The following is a 16,581-nucleotide window of genomic DNA, read 5'->3' as shown; positions in this document are numbered from 1 at the left end:
CTCTTCCTAATGTTTTATCTGTCACAGGTAAGAAGCAGAGAACAGAAAAGTGCTCAATTACTTTTGTGCCAGATGATTATTTTAAAATTCCTTTTCCTTCCTGTTGCTGTAGTGGCAGAGCCTCTGAGCAGCTTCCTGTCCCCAGGCTCTCTTGTGCTCAGTCAGCTCAGAACCTCATCAGATGCCTGCCTTGAGGGAAGCAGCGATGTGGGAAACAAAATGGTGAATGCCCAGGACCACCCCTTTCCTAAAGAGATGTTGATGATACAGTGCTTTCTTTTGTTACTGTAATTTTGTGATCTTTAGTGATCTAACACTCTGTGGGTTTGTCACCGGTTGTGCTTTTTTTGGATGTTCCCAGTCCAACAGTGCCTTTCTGTGCCCTGGTTTGGAGGCAGAAGTTTGCTATGCCATAATATGTTATCAACAGCTGCTTGTGTAAGTGTCCCCAAGAGACCCCTGTCTCCTGGTGGCACTGGGTGCCACGTGCCTTAACTGACCACAGGGACTGCTCCAGGTGTGTTCTTGCCATAGTTCTGCTTGGTACGGATGAGCCGAGGATCTGGTTCCTGCTAGGAAAGTCAGGAGCAGGACAACCACCTAGGCTGATTTCTTTTTCACAAGCTGAGCAAAAGCTGTGAGCTCTCAGTCTGGCACCATTCCCAGAAGTGTTATTTTACAGGCATGATGCTTTGATAATGGCATTGCTTCTGCAATAGCATACAAGGGATAATTATTGTTCCATGAGCAGATGACAGTGTTGATTTCTCCCTCTCATAATTCACTCAGGCCACAGGCTGATTTGTTGGAAGAAGCATTTTGTTTTTAGACAGCTCTGGGGCAACAAGGGAGAAAGCCATATTTGGGGTTGTTAAGGTAACAGGCATCTGTAATTTTGGAGATTGCTCTTGTGGTCAGCTGTAGACAAGACTGTTGGGACTCTGTTTTTGGTGACCTGAATCCTCTTTGAGTCAAGTCCAGGACACAAAATGGCACTCTAGTTCTCCTTTCTGACAGTGTTTCCCTGTGCTTTACAAAAATACATACATTGGCAGTGTGGGGAGTTCATGTGCCATTGTAAGATTTTGCTACTTGTGTCTGCTCTCAAGCCCTTCGCTTGTGTGGTTTACCTTTCCAGTGAACACATAACTCTGTTCCTAAGCTTTCTCTTGACATTTACACTGTATGTGTGCAGCAAAAGCAGCAAAACCTGGTTAACCAGATCATTGGCTTTTCTTTCCTCAGCCTCTCACCTGCCATTTCACCCTAGGAACAATTTTTACTCTTTCCTTTCTACCCATTAAATGCGAGCAGTGATATCTTCCTTTCCCCAGCCTTATGAGTCTTCAACCACCACAGGATATTATGTAGGCATTATTACCACATAGTAAATCACAAGGTAAATCACTGCACTTGTAGCAAATGCACTAACTCAGCAAAGCTGTTTTTGAAATAAAGTTGTCCTGCACCATGTAAATGAGCTTCTGGACCAAGCAGTTTTCTTGGCAGTTGTCAGGAACCAAAGCAAGATGGCTCTGGCTGCCCTTAGATGGACACAAGTCCTGCTACTCTTCACCCTGTGCTTCTCCCATCCTCTCAATTTGTCTTCTGCTTCTGGATCATGCTCTCACAAGGGGCTGGCTCCTTGTGAGCAAGCAATAATGACTACATGCCTCTTGATGACTTACACCAGCAGTGCTTTTTAAAAAATAATTTTCCCATGTGCTTACTGAGCATTAGCTAAGTAACAATGTTAATCTGTAACCCGAGGACCAGAACAGATGAGTCCAATATTTTTATGTGAGTGTGTAATCATGTCTTTTAAAATGCAAGTTCCTGTGTTTAAAATGATTCATAAAAAAAAAAAAGAAAACCAACCAAAATGAAAACACAAAACCCCCTTCCACATATTGACCTTTTAAAACCACTGTATGCCAGACCTTCTTAAGAGATTTGGCACTGACATTTTTTTCATAATGGAAGATTCATTAAGGTCAGTTATAAATTTGCTGCAATAAATACAGAAGAATTAAGAGCTCATCAGCATTACCACAGTGTAATGTTCAGTGGATTGAATTATGTACTTAGAAAGATGAATCTGTGGCAATTGGCAAGCTTCAAGAGGAAAGCTGCATGTGAGCGTGGACATGTGCATGCACATGTGTGAGAGGAATGGCAGAGGAAATGAGGGGGGGAAAAAGGAATTTTCAAAAGCAAACCATTTTTTCCTAGCCCAGTAATATTTAGAGTAGACAGGATAAATAGCACAATTGTACTCTTGCTCAGTGCCTTGTAATTGATGTTTCTGGTGGTAAATGCTGTGGTGTGACTGGGTGTCTGTCCTGCTCTCCTCCCCTCGTGGCTACACGCTGTCTTTCGAGCCATATTTTGTGCAAACAACAGTGTTGGTGGTTATTGATGGAGAGTGAGAGGGTCAGCCCCTTGCCTGCCCCCGGGAGTAATTGGGCTGCAGTTAGTTAAAGGGTAAGAGAAGAGATATTAAAAATGAAGAAATGCACTAAGTGGATGTGAGCTGTGTTCCCAGCTGTTCACAACATCTATTCAGTAATACAGAGCATCAATCTAATTCTCCACACAGGGTAGGAGCATGGTAAGTCAAAAGCCTCTGATAGGCAGTCCTCACCAGCTAGATACAATGTTCAATTTAAGGAAAGACTGAAAAACATCAGTCTTCCCTTAAAACAATTTGTACAGAATAAATTTGGCACTTGCCAGCTATTCCCACAGAGAGAAACTTATAATAGGACAGAGAAAATCATGTAACATGATTTAGGATTCCCAGGATGGGATTACTCATAATAAAACAGGAGGGAGGCGGGAGATGGAAGAAGAACTGACAGCAAGCTTGACGTTAATTCAGAGTGCTCTCAAACCCCTGGAAATTCAGGGCTGAGGGTACTGGGCACCTCTCAGCATCAAGACTCAGTCTGAGTGCAGGTTCACACAGTGGTGGATACTGGCTCCAAGTGCCTCAGCTGGAGCTGCTGGGTGAAAGTTCCTTTAAAAAGCTCTCCTCTAGGGCTGGCGTATCCTACAAAATAATCCTCTGATGAAAACTGGTGTCAGGTGCTGAACTAGTGCCTCACATAGCTTGCCTTTTGACTTTCCTTCTGGCAAAATCATCTACAGGACATGTTCAGCTGAATCAATGCTGACTTCCCATATTGGTAATAAAAAAATTCTCTGAAGCTTAAAACAAGTTTCTGCAGTAGGTCACCGAGGGCAACCCTTACATACCACCTGCCCCAAACATCTCTGGGGGATCTGAGCTGTATTATGGGTAGAGGCAATGATGTTGGAAGGCATTTTACCTAGCAAAGGCAGCACTGATGCTCTGACAAGCCCTGGTACCAAAGATCTGCTGGTTAGGGTGCAGAGAAGAGGGTACCCTTGGCACTAAAGGTAATGAATCCATTTGGAAGATCTCATTGGTGTGGGCCTGTAACAAGTCCCAAAGTCCCACAGGGCCAGAAGCCAAAATTTTGTTCTCTTTCACAAATTGCATGTCATTACCAGGCCTCTCATAACCACAGAACTGAGAAAGAAAAGATGAATTTTGGTTTTCTCACTATAAAATCATTAGTGTCCACTGGATTTAAAGTCTCTGCCCCCAGATCAGCAGCTGTGCTCTGTGCAGCTGAGGAGCTGAATCCTACTGTGCCTTACAATAACAAGACTTAACCTATAGTCTTTCAGAGCTCTATTTTAACTAAAATATATTGCTCTTATTCTAATTTTAGCATGGTTTTAGTAGGTGAGACTAGAGGTTTCCAGAAACAGATTTTCTTATCAAAATAATCTTCTGCATACACTAAATGACATTTGCACATTGCTGAAAAAAAAACTAGTCTTTTTAATACCATAAAATAAATTTCCTTCCTTTAATTTTGGTCTTTAAATTCCAGTATTTTAAATAAGTTTTTTTTCTATGGCATTGTCATTTTCTCAAGGCTAACAATGACTTGGGGAAACAGAGTAGAAAGCATTCTTGGGGTGATATGTTCCTCTTAATGGTGTATTTCTGTTCTCCCACACAGTGGGCAGTGGTCATATTTTGGTTACTGTCCCTATGGAAGTCATACTGAAAAGAAAATGGGTCCTCATGAAATATGTTAGAGTTCCTGTTGTGGTTAGAGTGGAAGCTTCAGACAGTTTCCTAGAAAAGACCTGCTGTTGAGCCATAGGGTGTAACCTTCTTGCTTTCTAAACTCTTCAGAATACTGCTGGATCCAATATTAGCCCCAGGCTTGGTCACCAGTTTGTCTAGAGGATTATACAGATGTAATTGAACCTTTATATAACCCTGTTCTGCAAGATTAAGTATGGAAACACAAATAGACATATAAAAATACATGATCTATTTTGTTTGTGATAAAGACTAAAAGACTGATCAGAATTATTTACTATGTAGTATAGACAGTGCACTATATTAGCTGTTAAACCTATTTCTTTAAAGCAAGATTTAAACAGTTATATTGGTGAAATACTTATTAATTAGAAATTGAAGTTACTGGTCCTTGTCAATGACCATGGGCAAATGTCTTTCACCCAGCCTAAAGGAGTAACCTCGAAGATTGTCCCCACTTGGGAGAAATCTCCACATGCACTCCTAAAGGGGGTGTTTTAGAAGCCCCTGTCCTTAAAAAATGAGACACCCCATTCTATAAAGTGCTTGCCTGTCAGTCATATGGTTCCCTGGACTAGCTCTGTCAGCTCAGCAGCTTTAGATCAGTTGTCAGTTCTATCATTTGTTGGTTCTTTTGACAGGAACTTTGCCGCATCCTCAGTGGTGCCAGGGTCTGCCAGGAAAATCATTCTTCACATCCTCAGGAGGTTTAAGATTGGGATTGATGGGTCAGGCTGGTCTCAGCATTCTTCACCACCAACGCTGTATGACACACACCCCTTCTCTGTCTGTTGCTGATAACTTTTGGAGATAGTGTCAAGTTTGAGCTGGTTTACTCCTGCTTAGGCAGTGCACCCTGAAGAGTGTCTGTATGTGCATACCCTTTGTAATGCTGAATCCAGCACTGAACAAAATGTTCTTTACCTAGAAGAGTTCCCCTGTCCAAACTGTCCCCAGCTCCTGACAGATATGCCACCAAGGCACCCTGTCCCACAGAGTCAGTTGCTCAGTTAATCTGTAGGTGAAGCTGTGGATGGCTGTGTGGAAATGTTGGTGAAATCCTTAAGGAGGGAGCTGTGTTTGTTCAACTCTTACATGCTGACCTTTGTAATCAACTTCATTAACAAGTCATTTGTAACTCTGAGTACACACAATGCAGATCTTATTTGAGTTCAGAATCTGTAAGCTACCTGTAAAGTTTATTGGGACTAAATCTTAAGCCACCTAAAGCAAAACTGAACTTTATGCTATTTGACTTCTTTGTTATTTGTGGAAATACTAGGGGCTGGCCAGATGGGGTCCACAGAACAGAGTAGCTTCTGGTTCCTGAGCTGAAATGCCTGATGGAAATGAGGAGGAGCCAGCTCCAAATTAGCTGTGTTGTGCACCCATCAGAGCCCCTGTAACCTTCTGTTCCATGCAGCTCCTCCTGCCTTGGGTTTGGAGTTGTTGCCCCTCTCCCCAAGTGCGGTGGGAACTTCCACAAGCCTCATGCTCAGGAGCCTTTTTTCCTGGCTGAACAAAATATGGAAGGGACATCACGTGTGAAGGCCTTTGCCTTTGGATCCTATTTCATCAAAAAATAGGAGGAGGGAGATCCCTTCTTTACATTAATGCTGCTATCTAAGGCTTCCTGGAATACAAAAAATCTGCAGTCCTGAAGCTTAGATGAAGGAAAGGAGCATATGTGCTGTGATCATTTGTATTTATAGACAGACATTTCATCACTGGTACTGGAGCATTAAGTTCTGCTTCAAGGCATACTCAACCTCAAGGTGAGAACAAGAGGTCCTGTTAGAATTGATGCCTCAAACCCAGCTATGAGTAAAGAATCAGAGCCTGAAATAAGTTTGACATGTAAATTTATTTTTCACTAGCTTTAAAATCTGCCTATGTATTGATATAGAAACTTTCAATGTGGGATCCTTGGACAACCTTTCTGGAGCCTGTGAAAGAAATTAAGATGATATCTCCTGCACAATGGATACACCTTATTTATATGCTGTACATCAATCTGCAAGTGTGACAGCTTCAGTGAATGCTTAGAGGCCTTATTGATCAACAGAGCATGAAAGGAACAAAAATTAGTTCACTTCATAAAAAAATGCTAAACTTAAAGAAAATGAAAAAATGACTAACTTAAAGATCTCCTTTAGGGATCATTCCTGCTCCATAAGTAAGGCAGATTTGAATGCTTTCAGGAGAGATTTAGAAGAATATCTAATGGTCAAGTACCATTTTCTCTTTGTGCATATGTTTCACAGTGCTCTGAAATACATACTTACAATTTTATCATGCTTTTTGCTTCCTTTTGCCTGATACACAGAGATAAGAGCTAGCAAAGCAGACCCCATTTAGCTGCACTAGTCACACGTAAGGTAATCAGAAATGTCACCATAAACTTGCCTCAGTAGAGTAACTTTGCCTTTTTCCCAGCAATGCCCCTGTTGGAATAAAACCTGTAGTCAAGAGAAGGGTGATTAAGAAGGGTTAATATTATGTAATTACTGCCTTGTTCAGATTACTAAAATTATGATGATAGTAGCAACATAATTAAAGAAAAAGAATTAGTCTGAAGTAAACAAACCCAGCCCATTCTCTGCTGCCTCCCTTCTCCTAAAAAAACAGCCCTAAAATAACTAGTCCTTGGAGAGAGGTTGCTACTCCAGGCAAAGGCAGACAAGAAAAGCAAGGTGATCTCTCTTTTCATTTGCTGAGCTCTCCCTGCCTTTGCCTCCAGGCACAAAGTGCTCCATCCCCCAGGCTGCCCGGGCGGTGCTGGTGCCTCCCTTCCTGCCCTGGTGGGTGCCCCAAATGGTGTCCCCAGCAATGTGCCTGGTGGGACAGAGTGGCACCAGTGTGGGGGCTCAGCCAGTGACTGTGGGAGGCACAACAGGGTGCTGCTGCCCAGAGACAGTCTGAAGTCTGAGGCCTATGCAAAGACCTTGCCTGTTTTTAATGAATGAGGCCAGGCTTCACATCTGTGTTCAGCCAGTAATTAGCCAAAGAGTGGGTTATGAAATCTTCCCTGGCAAAATTGCCAAGGCCTACTCTGATGTCTGGGAAGGTTTTAAAGACAAGATTAATGAGCTAAGTGTGCTATAAGATCACAGAGAAGCTAAAAATTTAGGGCAGGTACTGGTTAATTACTCAGTGGAATATGGTGTGGATGACAATGATAATGGCAGTCTGAATGGGCTGACAAATCTTGCTACTAGGCAGAGAAAATGATGATAAATGTCTGCATCAAAACTTGAGTTTAAGCTCTTGCCGACTTCTCATCTAAAGTGCATTCTCCCAAAGTCCAAGAATTCAGAGGCTTCTTGCCCAGTTACTCTATGCTCAACTTGTTCTGTGTTTTTAATTTCACGTTTGAACATTTTTTGTCTTTCTGTGGCTTCTTTTGATGATGGAATGACTGTGAAGTACAGTAGTTCCTTTGTAGTGAAGAGTATTTAAGCATAAAATGTGTGAAATTTCTCATTCTATTTGTTGCAAGTATGAGATCATGGGAATAAATTTTGTAACATTTCTGTATTTTGCTTTGAGATGTGGAGGTTTATATTTCTATACTGAGGGGTTGTTAAGATCATTTTGTGCAGGGAAGCGTGTGCTGCAGCCTGAGCAGAGAACAATCCCACGCGCCAGGGAGCTCAGCAGCACAGCCACCCCTGGGACTGCTCTGCAAGCCCCAAACAGGCAGCCAAGCCAGAATCCAGGGGTCCTCACCCAAAGCCTCACTGCTGGCTGCCTTAGGTAGGGGTGTTATAGCATCCTCCTCCTCTCAGTGAACATTTTAATCAACAGACACTTTCCTGTAATATATTGATTACTGTGTAAGATAGAATTTTTTATTGAGCTTATCTAGGTCTCATGGATACTGTGGGTGTGATAAAAGACCTGAGCTTTGAAATTGGATATGACTGCACCAAGGAAAAGTTGGATGTATCCTAGGAGGATTGTGACTTAAAGGGATGAAGTTATCCTTGTTATATCCTATTCTTTGCATGACTAGAGCTGCAAAGCAGAGGACAACATTTTTTAAATGTTTAAGTGACTTGGGAGTCCATATTTGATTCTCACAAGTGACTTCAGCTCCTCTTGTCCTTATGTGCTTCAGCCTTCCAATTATGATGAAATTTAAAAGGAATAAGCAGTGGAAATAAAGCTCTGCTAAAAGCCACCACCTCAGCTAGAGTTGTTCTTATCCTTTTCAAGTCCTGGCAGTACTAATGTCAACCTAAACGTGCTAGATGTGGTAAAACAGGGAGCTGATTTCACTCCTCCTCAGGGCAGAGCATGACAATCATCCCTTTATACTTTGTGTTATGGAGTCAACCAGGTGCTTCTCTCTTCTCTCTGCGCTACAGGCCAGGTGCAGACTTGGATTTCACTGCTATGAAGCTCTTATTATTCAGAGAAACCCATAATTTGAAATGTTTATAAAAGCATTGCAGCCACTCCTTTAATTGTAGTGGGAGAAGGAGACATTGAAGAAGCCAGGAGGATGAGGGTTGCTGTTCCTTAGGGTCTAGTACAGGGAGCTCAGCTGCAGTGCTGGTGGCTGCTCCTTTCCCCACATGCTCTCCTGAATGAGAAAGGCAGGGAGAGTCCTGCCCTGGAGGCAGAGCTTTACTGAGCATTCCCAAGGCCACCCCAGGGGCTCTCTTCAGCAGTCCCGCCCACCACAGCAAGGCTGCAGTCGCTGTTTGGATTAAATGGCTTGGCAAACAAGGCCTTTTGTGTAATAAACATGATTAATTTCAAATGCTATTATCTTAGCCTCTCTCCTTCTAATCTCCTTCAGATCCTCCTGGAGAAAGATCTAGCACATTTGCTATTACCTCATGCTGTTGTTTTCTAAAGCTCCTGTTTCCCTGTGAAGATCCCTGCTTTATCATCCCTGAGATAGCAACCATTCCCTTTCCCTTACCCTCTGGTCCTCTCCATAATGTAATTTCAACTACACTGGCATTCCCAAAAGAGTGAAGCTTGAGCTTTTACTGAGATTTTAATTCAAAGCAAACACAGAGCTAAGCCATGAGCTGATGTTAAGTATGGTATAAAATGCAAAAATGTCATTTCTTTGCCTCTCCTTCCATTTAGAAGCATCAAAACACTTTTATTTCAGCCATAAATGCCATTTTAAGAATTATTGCGATTTTATATGTTATGTTTGGCAAAGAGGATTAATTATTCTTACTGCTTAGTTTCTATTCAGGCAATCAAATGACATTAAGCTAGTTTGCTCTTCACTGTTTCATTTAAAAGGAAAAAGAGGGATTTCTGTTTTTCATGTACAATGCCTAGATGATTCATGGTAATACAACTTGAAGCAATGTGAAAATAAGGCATTTCAGTAGGGATTTTTGTTCCATTAAGACCTGGTTCCTCTTTCCTTAATACCTTGCTCTTACACACCAACCTTTTTTGGTATCTCCCAGTATATTTATTTAACAAAAAGGGTCTTTCAAAAGTAGTTCTAGAGCTGTGAGCACTTTATTAGAGAGAATAACGTGGTCCCAGCTGATGGTTTGTGCTTTCAGGATGTTGGCTGATGCTGGAGCTCCAGCTGGCAAAGAGGCCAAAGGCAAAGGGAATTCCAGCTCTCTTTCTGTTTGTGAGCGTGGTCCAGGCTGAGGGGCCTTAGAAGGGCCCTCAGAATGTATTTTTATTTTGATGGTATGGTGTTGGGAGGGCCTGAGGGAAAGGGAGAGGAAAATAAAGAGACTTTAAGTTCTTTCTGCAGGGATAGAAGAACCTGTTTCATCATATGAAGGTCCGTGAGAGCTTGAAACCTTTACTCTACAGAATGTATTTTTTTGAAGTGTTTGCTGAGAAGGTTCTGTGCAGAAGGGCATCCAGTAATCTGCTTAGTTAACTCCAAGGACCTGTTAGTTAACCTGCTTAGTTAGACCCAAGCAAAATGGGTTCTCTTGTGGTTTCTTTGCCTTCCTGCTCACTGGTAGCCACAAGGGCAGCAGTGCAGTCCACTCTGGTGTCCTAGATGAAAAATGTAAAACCACATCAAAACAGAAACCCATAAAACCATATCAAAAGAGGGGAAAAACTGGTCAAGAAATCATGCAAAGAAAACAGAAAGATTGAAAGCTGTGGTAAAATCTGTAGCACTTATACCTCTTCTCCTCTTGGGGATCGCTGCAGAAACCTCTGTGCAACACCAGACCCTTGTGTGGGCAGCCAGAGGGTGCAGAGAGGATGCCTGATGCCTCCTGTTCTCAAAGGCCTGCCCTTCTCTGGTCCCACTTGCTGAAGCCACCCCTGCCAAGGCTCACCATGCCAGGAACTCCTTTCCCAGGATGGGGGCCTCAAGGAGAAACATGTCTAGGGCTCCTCCTGCAGGGTCTGTGCTCTGGGGTGTTTTCTTCTTGTTTAAACAAATGTCATTGAGGCTTAAAGAACTGTTTGGTCTCTCAGTATAGGTCAAACAGGACAGATAGAGGTTATTTTGGCTCATCCAGCTCATTTGTGCTTGTGAAATTTAGTCCCTTTAAAAGGTTCTGGTAGTTTAATCTGTTCCTTATCCCACTGATCTTCCAAATAGAAAAATGCTAACAATATATCTTACTTGAGCCTTTCAAGTCATCCTTGTGAAACACTTTCATTTGCAGTGTAATGAGAACTATCAGGTATTATTGTTAAGGGCTGCTTCAGTCCTAGCTGGATACCAATTCACCTCTCGAGCTTGAAGAATAGTGTATTTCACTCTGTATCATTTGCTCATATACGAAGAACAGACTTTGAAATAGTCTTTTTTTCATCTCCTTTTTTGTTTAGTTGGAAGGATTGACACTAGAAAAGCTCATTTCATGAAATAAGTAGTTCTTGAAGTGATGGGTAACAAAGGGATATGCTTTAAAGTGAACAGCAACACAATTCTGCAGTTATCCAGCCTGTGACATTAGGTCTATTCACAAAGTGCTGCAGTCAGACTCCCATGCAATCTCTTGGAGGCAGGCTGTGCTCACTCCAGCAAACCTGCCCAATACTTGTGAGGCATTCAGCAAAGAAAACACATGCCACTTCATCTTTTCTTCTCAGTTTCTGTCCCTTTAATTCAGTGAACTTATTTTTATCATATACACTGGTCAGAATGCATTGATGGCTGAATGGAGAGCAGCAATGTTTCCTCTCTTGTGTGTCTTAGGAAACTGTCTCAGAAATCCAGAAAGATGGTTTCTTCCAAGAGGAGGCTTTCTGGGTCAGCCAGGACAGCTCACAGGGTAGCTGATTTTGGCTTTAACATTAATTGTGATACTAATTTGAGTGAGAAAGTTGTCAAGCTCTCCTAATTGCAATTACTTCATCCTTTAGTTTTGGTTGGTTGTTTTGTTTTGTTCAATGTTTGAACAATAAGTAACATCTCTTGCATCTTTTATGCTCAACTCCTAGCAAGCAAATGTCTTTGCTGGCCCAAAGAACAACTGTAGCATCACAAGTCAACATTGCTGCCCTGTAATCCTCCTCTAGCTAACACTGCCACAAAAAACAAGTGATGAAAGCCAGGCTGGCAAAATTGTCATGGTGAAAAGGGGACAAAAACTAAGGCTGCCCTTCCCTGGCAGAATCCCAGCTGGAATGCAGCACTACAAACACCATCTGCTTTCTCCTGCAAATAAGCCCTTACAGGGTGCAGTGGGCCTGCCTGGTGGAGGAGGAGGAGGAAAATTCTGCCCCTGTTTATCACAACCACTGTGGATTTGGACTCTGCCTTTGCTTGTAAGTGCAAATTATTATTAACTCTACAGCGTGTAACTGAGTCTAGAACTCGAGCCTGGTTAGCAACCTCTCTATTTGTGACCATCCAGTGACATCAGAGAATCAGGAAATTGGAAAATACCTCTGAGGTCACCAAGTCCAACTGTTAACAAAACACAACTCTGTATCACCAAATCTTTTTCTTTTCTTTTTGCAAGCTTTTAAATTTTATTTTAAACCAATAGTCTCAGCTATTTACTGAACATTTTAAAAAACTTGAAGTAGTAAACCACAATCAAACAAAAAATCCAAACCACTCCTCCCTCAAAAAAATCCCAAAACCAAACAAACAGAAGCCCTTCCCCTTTCCCCTCAAACCCAAATATAAAAGAGCACCACCTCACAAACAAAAATCTCCCTCCAAAGTTTTATAGGAAATGTTTCTGAAATACAAGAAACTGTCCCACGACTATGGTTAGTGTTATAACTAACCAGCTTCAATGTCTCAGCTCTTCAAAACTTTTGGAAATTTCATTATGGTAATATCTTCTAAATCTTAGAATTAGGTCTGCAAGTGACCACTGGTTTTGAAAGCTTGGTGTATTCCTGTTGGTAGGAGCAAATGCTTTCAGAGGTTAAAGCAAGTTTGCATGTTACTTTAGGAAGTGTGTCTTTGAGCACTGCTAGTGTCTGCCCTTCTGCTGAATAAAGATGAGCAGCTCTCTGTAGTAGCTGCTCAGTTAAAACCAAAATTGTCAGTGTTACTGGTGCACTCCTTCCTGGAATTCATTGAAGTAGTTAATGAAATGGAACCTGTGGCATTTCACTTAAGTGTCTGAAACTGCTTGAGCAGTTTCTGCTTTGTCTTTGATGCTCACATGTAAGGCTTTGCTGTCCTGGGTCCTGCCATGCTCAGGCTCTGTCCTGGAGAGACATTAAATGTCCCTCTCTGTTTTATGGCTGGGGAATTTCTCTTTTGCCTGTCACTGAAATAACTGGGTATTTTGGTTAAGAATTCATACATTTTGTCTTCTTATCCACTCAAGCTCCCTCTCCTCCTATTTTTTCCAATTATATATTGAAGAAACATTTTTTCAAAGTAATTTAGTCAGTGACTGGAGATTCTCAAGCCTTTCTCTGATTTCCAAAAATCATATAAAGTGCTGCCACTTATGTAGGAAATGAATACATATCTCTCCTGCCTTGTATTCTTCCCAGCCTGAGAACAGGCTCTGCTCTTTTGTCCTTTCTAATCTCAGGCTATCAGGAAAGCTTCTATTACTTCAAGGCTGATATGATTTGAAGTATCTTGGTTTAATCCCATTTCCCTAAAGACTTAAGGGATTTTTCCTCTTGAATCTGAAAAATTATCATTCTTTGAAAATCATTTGCTTTTAAAGCCCAGCTAAAAATTCTGCTCTGTTTCTCCTCTATAAAGTTAACGGATAAAAAGTCTCATTTGGCAAAAAAAATACTAAGCCCCAAATTGCTGTTTCATTAAGTTCTAATTCAATTATTATGATTGCTATTAAAATTTGAGGAAGGGCAGAAGATTAATCAATATTTAAAAGAAAATCTCTATATCCAAGCTATAATATTCTGGGTGATAGAAGCAGAAATTCAAGATGTGTGAGTAAAAAAAGCTATTGACATCAACAAAAATCCAAAGGTCAAATAGGTCATGAGTAATAGATAATCATAGAATTTCATAAAATTAATTATTTTATAACACATGGATGGGGATACCAGTCACCCTAGGACAATTGGTTAGTGCTTTAGATTAATCTTGGCTAACTGCTACCCTCTTGCTATTGAAGACTGTATATTATTAGCTAAAAGTTAATTGCCATCCCTATGGAAGTAATTTACTATATACCTACATTCATATTAAATTACCCAGTTCTTGTTCCCTAAATTCAGTCTCTTTTGTAAATCAAGTTCAACCTATTCCTTATAGTGCTTTGCGACTGCTTTCTATTATTTTTTTTGGCATATGGAAATAATGTTAAAATTTCATGTATGCATTTAAATCGGGTTCTGTTATTCTTCAGGGTTCTATAATTTAAGGACATTTATTTTTTATCTGTGTTTTTAAGTGCATTTTGACATCTTATTCCTTGGTGTATTTGCCTATTTAATTCTATACAACATTTAAAAACCCCTGCATGGCGTAAACTGTCCCACGAAGGTTTTTTACGAGTTACATCTCTCTCTTTACCCGAGCTCACGTGTCCTAGATGTAGCATTTCCACTCTGAGGTTCGACAGGAACCGGCCCAATTTACCCAGGCTGCATTATCAAAAAAAAAAAAAACCCACAAACCGAGAGGCTGATTCTCCTGAAGCGCTGCAGTGTGCTTTGCAGCCAGAGTCAATGCGAGCTGAACCAAGTCTGCGCTTCCTTCGCGCCCTCGTGGCATCCCTCCTATGTTACTGCTTCAACACATGCCCGTTGTCCAAGCGGGACTTAGATGGATTTCTAAGTTACTGACTGTAATGTGATGGGGGGGGGAAAGGAACCCGCCAGTTATTGGATCTTTGTGGAGTTGTTTAAAGAATTTATTTTTTACTGCTATGTTTTCTTGGCCTCTCGTGATGGAGATTAGGAGAAAGCAGAATATAAAATAGAGGATTGAGGTTTTTAAAAAGATAATTTCCTGATTTAAAATTACCAAAAATTGGAGAAATAAAGTTAAGACAAAACTTTCGATAAGAAGGTTTATTTTGGCAGTACTCAATTTTCAAGGAAAAAGTTTTCTCTACCTCTGTGTTGCACAGAGAGAGTAATAATGGAGTTTTGATATTCCCTAGCAAAAATAGAATTATTGGTCACTAGAATTATTGTGTATGTGGTTTAGACAGTTATAATTTTACATTTACATTATCAGCTTCATCTGAAGGGTTTTTGTTTGATTTTTTACATGCCTGATAAGGACCAAAATATTTGGTCACATACTAAAACATTTTTTAAAAAAAGAATAAGATTGCTCATGCCTTCTGCTATTTACCACTTTTTAAATGATTGCTCACAATGTATGGTAACTGTATTGGTTCATCATTCTTAGGTCTTTCAATTACTACATTATATTATTTTAATGTTCTCAGGTAATTCCCTTTGGTCACAGTATATGTCTCAATTATTTTGTGAGTGCATTTTGTCTATCAAGCAGATCCTTACCATCAGCACAGTCCCCATTCCATCTAAAAGGAGTCTTCAAGAAAGCAGTCTGCACCTTGCTGGATGTCATTTGCCTGGTATTTAAGTCCTGCCAGGAAATGCTGTTTCCACTTCTCATGGTAGATGGCATCTGTTACAGATTTTTATGTAGATCTGTAGATTCCATAATGTTTGGGGGATTTGGTTTTGTGATAGTGGATTTTCAGACTGTGGTCTGAACCAGTTATCTTCTGAGAACCTGCAGGGTTTTGAGCCTAGTGTTTATGAGAATCAGGAAATTGCATTTTCTGTACATGTTCAGGTTCATCAAAACGCTGCTAAGAGCACCTTCAGCTGGTGCTGGTGGTCAAGCACAGGGCATAGCAAGGCAGCAGCCTCAGATCCACCCCACCAGCTTCCCACCAACCCACAGAGCCCCTGTTGCCACAACATTGTCTCATTCTCCATATTCAGGCATGGAAAGTTAATTTCAGTCTTCTCTTGAGCGAAAAAGGCATCTGATATCCTATTTCCATCCAGTCAGACACAGCTGGTGGCTCAGCCCCTATGGGAATGTTTCTTTCACTAGCTCCATTAGCATCCTTTCCTTGTGGCTCACTTTGTCCCTACCAGTCTTTCCAAGTATAAGCTGGCTCCAAACACAGCAAGTGCTTTACAGTTGCATAGACTTCTATCCCCCAAAAGTTCCTGGGTTTCCCAGGCACCTGCTGTAATTCAATCTGTCTTGGTGGCAACCACAACTGTCGTGAACAAAATGGTATTTGGCAGGCAAGGGCAAACAGGTGTCCTGTAGCATGAAGACACACGTGTTCCTGCTCTCTTGTAGCCCTCTGTGCCTGAATAAATCAGTGCTCCTTGAAGCAGAAGGCTGGAATCAGAGCAGTGGTGTGGAACAGCAAGGCACAGGCATTCAGACAGCATTAGCGAGGCTAGACGGTAAATTTGGGAAATAACAACAAGGAGCAATAATATCTCTTTTTTAGCTCTGACTGGGAAAGAAGGTTGTGTGTCCTCACCTGGAGTGATGGAAAAGCCACAGGGAACGTGAACAAAGCAGCAGTCATGTGTGTGGTGGGGCAGCACTGCGTGAGACAGAACTGAATCCTCCACTTGGTTACAAGGCAATGAACCTCTTTCGGTTCACACTGAGATTTTGGCTCTGGTTACTGTATTGGCAACAGAGCTGTGCACAAGCCACAGGCAGCTTCAGGGAAATAGCAGGAAGGCCCCCAAATGTATGAATTAGAGTTGTCCAGATGGGGCATTACACAGGCTGCATAAGCATCTGATGATCAAGGCAGGACATAATGATTCATATCTTGGAGCTGTTCCTGGAATTACCGTGGGAAAGCTCAATAGCATGGTCTTGTGACCCACGAGGCTCTGGAGAGGTGTTAAAACAAAGATCAGGAAATTTCATGGAAGGGAAAAGACCTCAAGCTGCTTTTGCTGCAAAGCACCTGTGAAAACAGGCAGGACTTAAAAGCAAGATTTGTCCCTGGTAATACTTCTGTTTTGTCAACATCTTAAAAGGGATA

This window comes from Haemorhous mexicanus, chromosome 8 (assembly GCF_027477595.1).
Source record: "Haemorhous mexicanus isolate bHaeMex1 chromosome 8, bHaeMex1.pri, whole genome shotgun sequence".
NCBI classification, from domain to species: Eukaryota; Metazoa; Chordata; class Aves; order Passeriformes; family Fringillidae; genus Haemorhous; species Haemorhous mexicanus.
Note: the sequence above shows the minus strand (reverse complement) of the source record.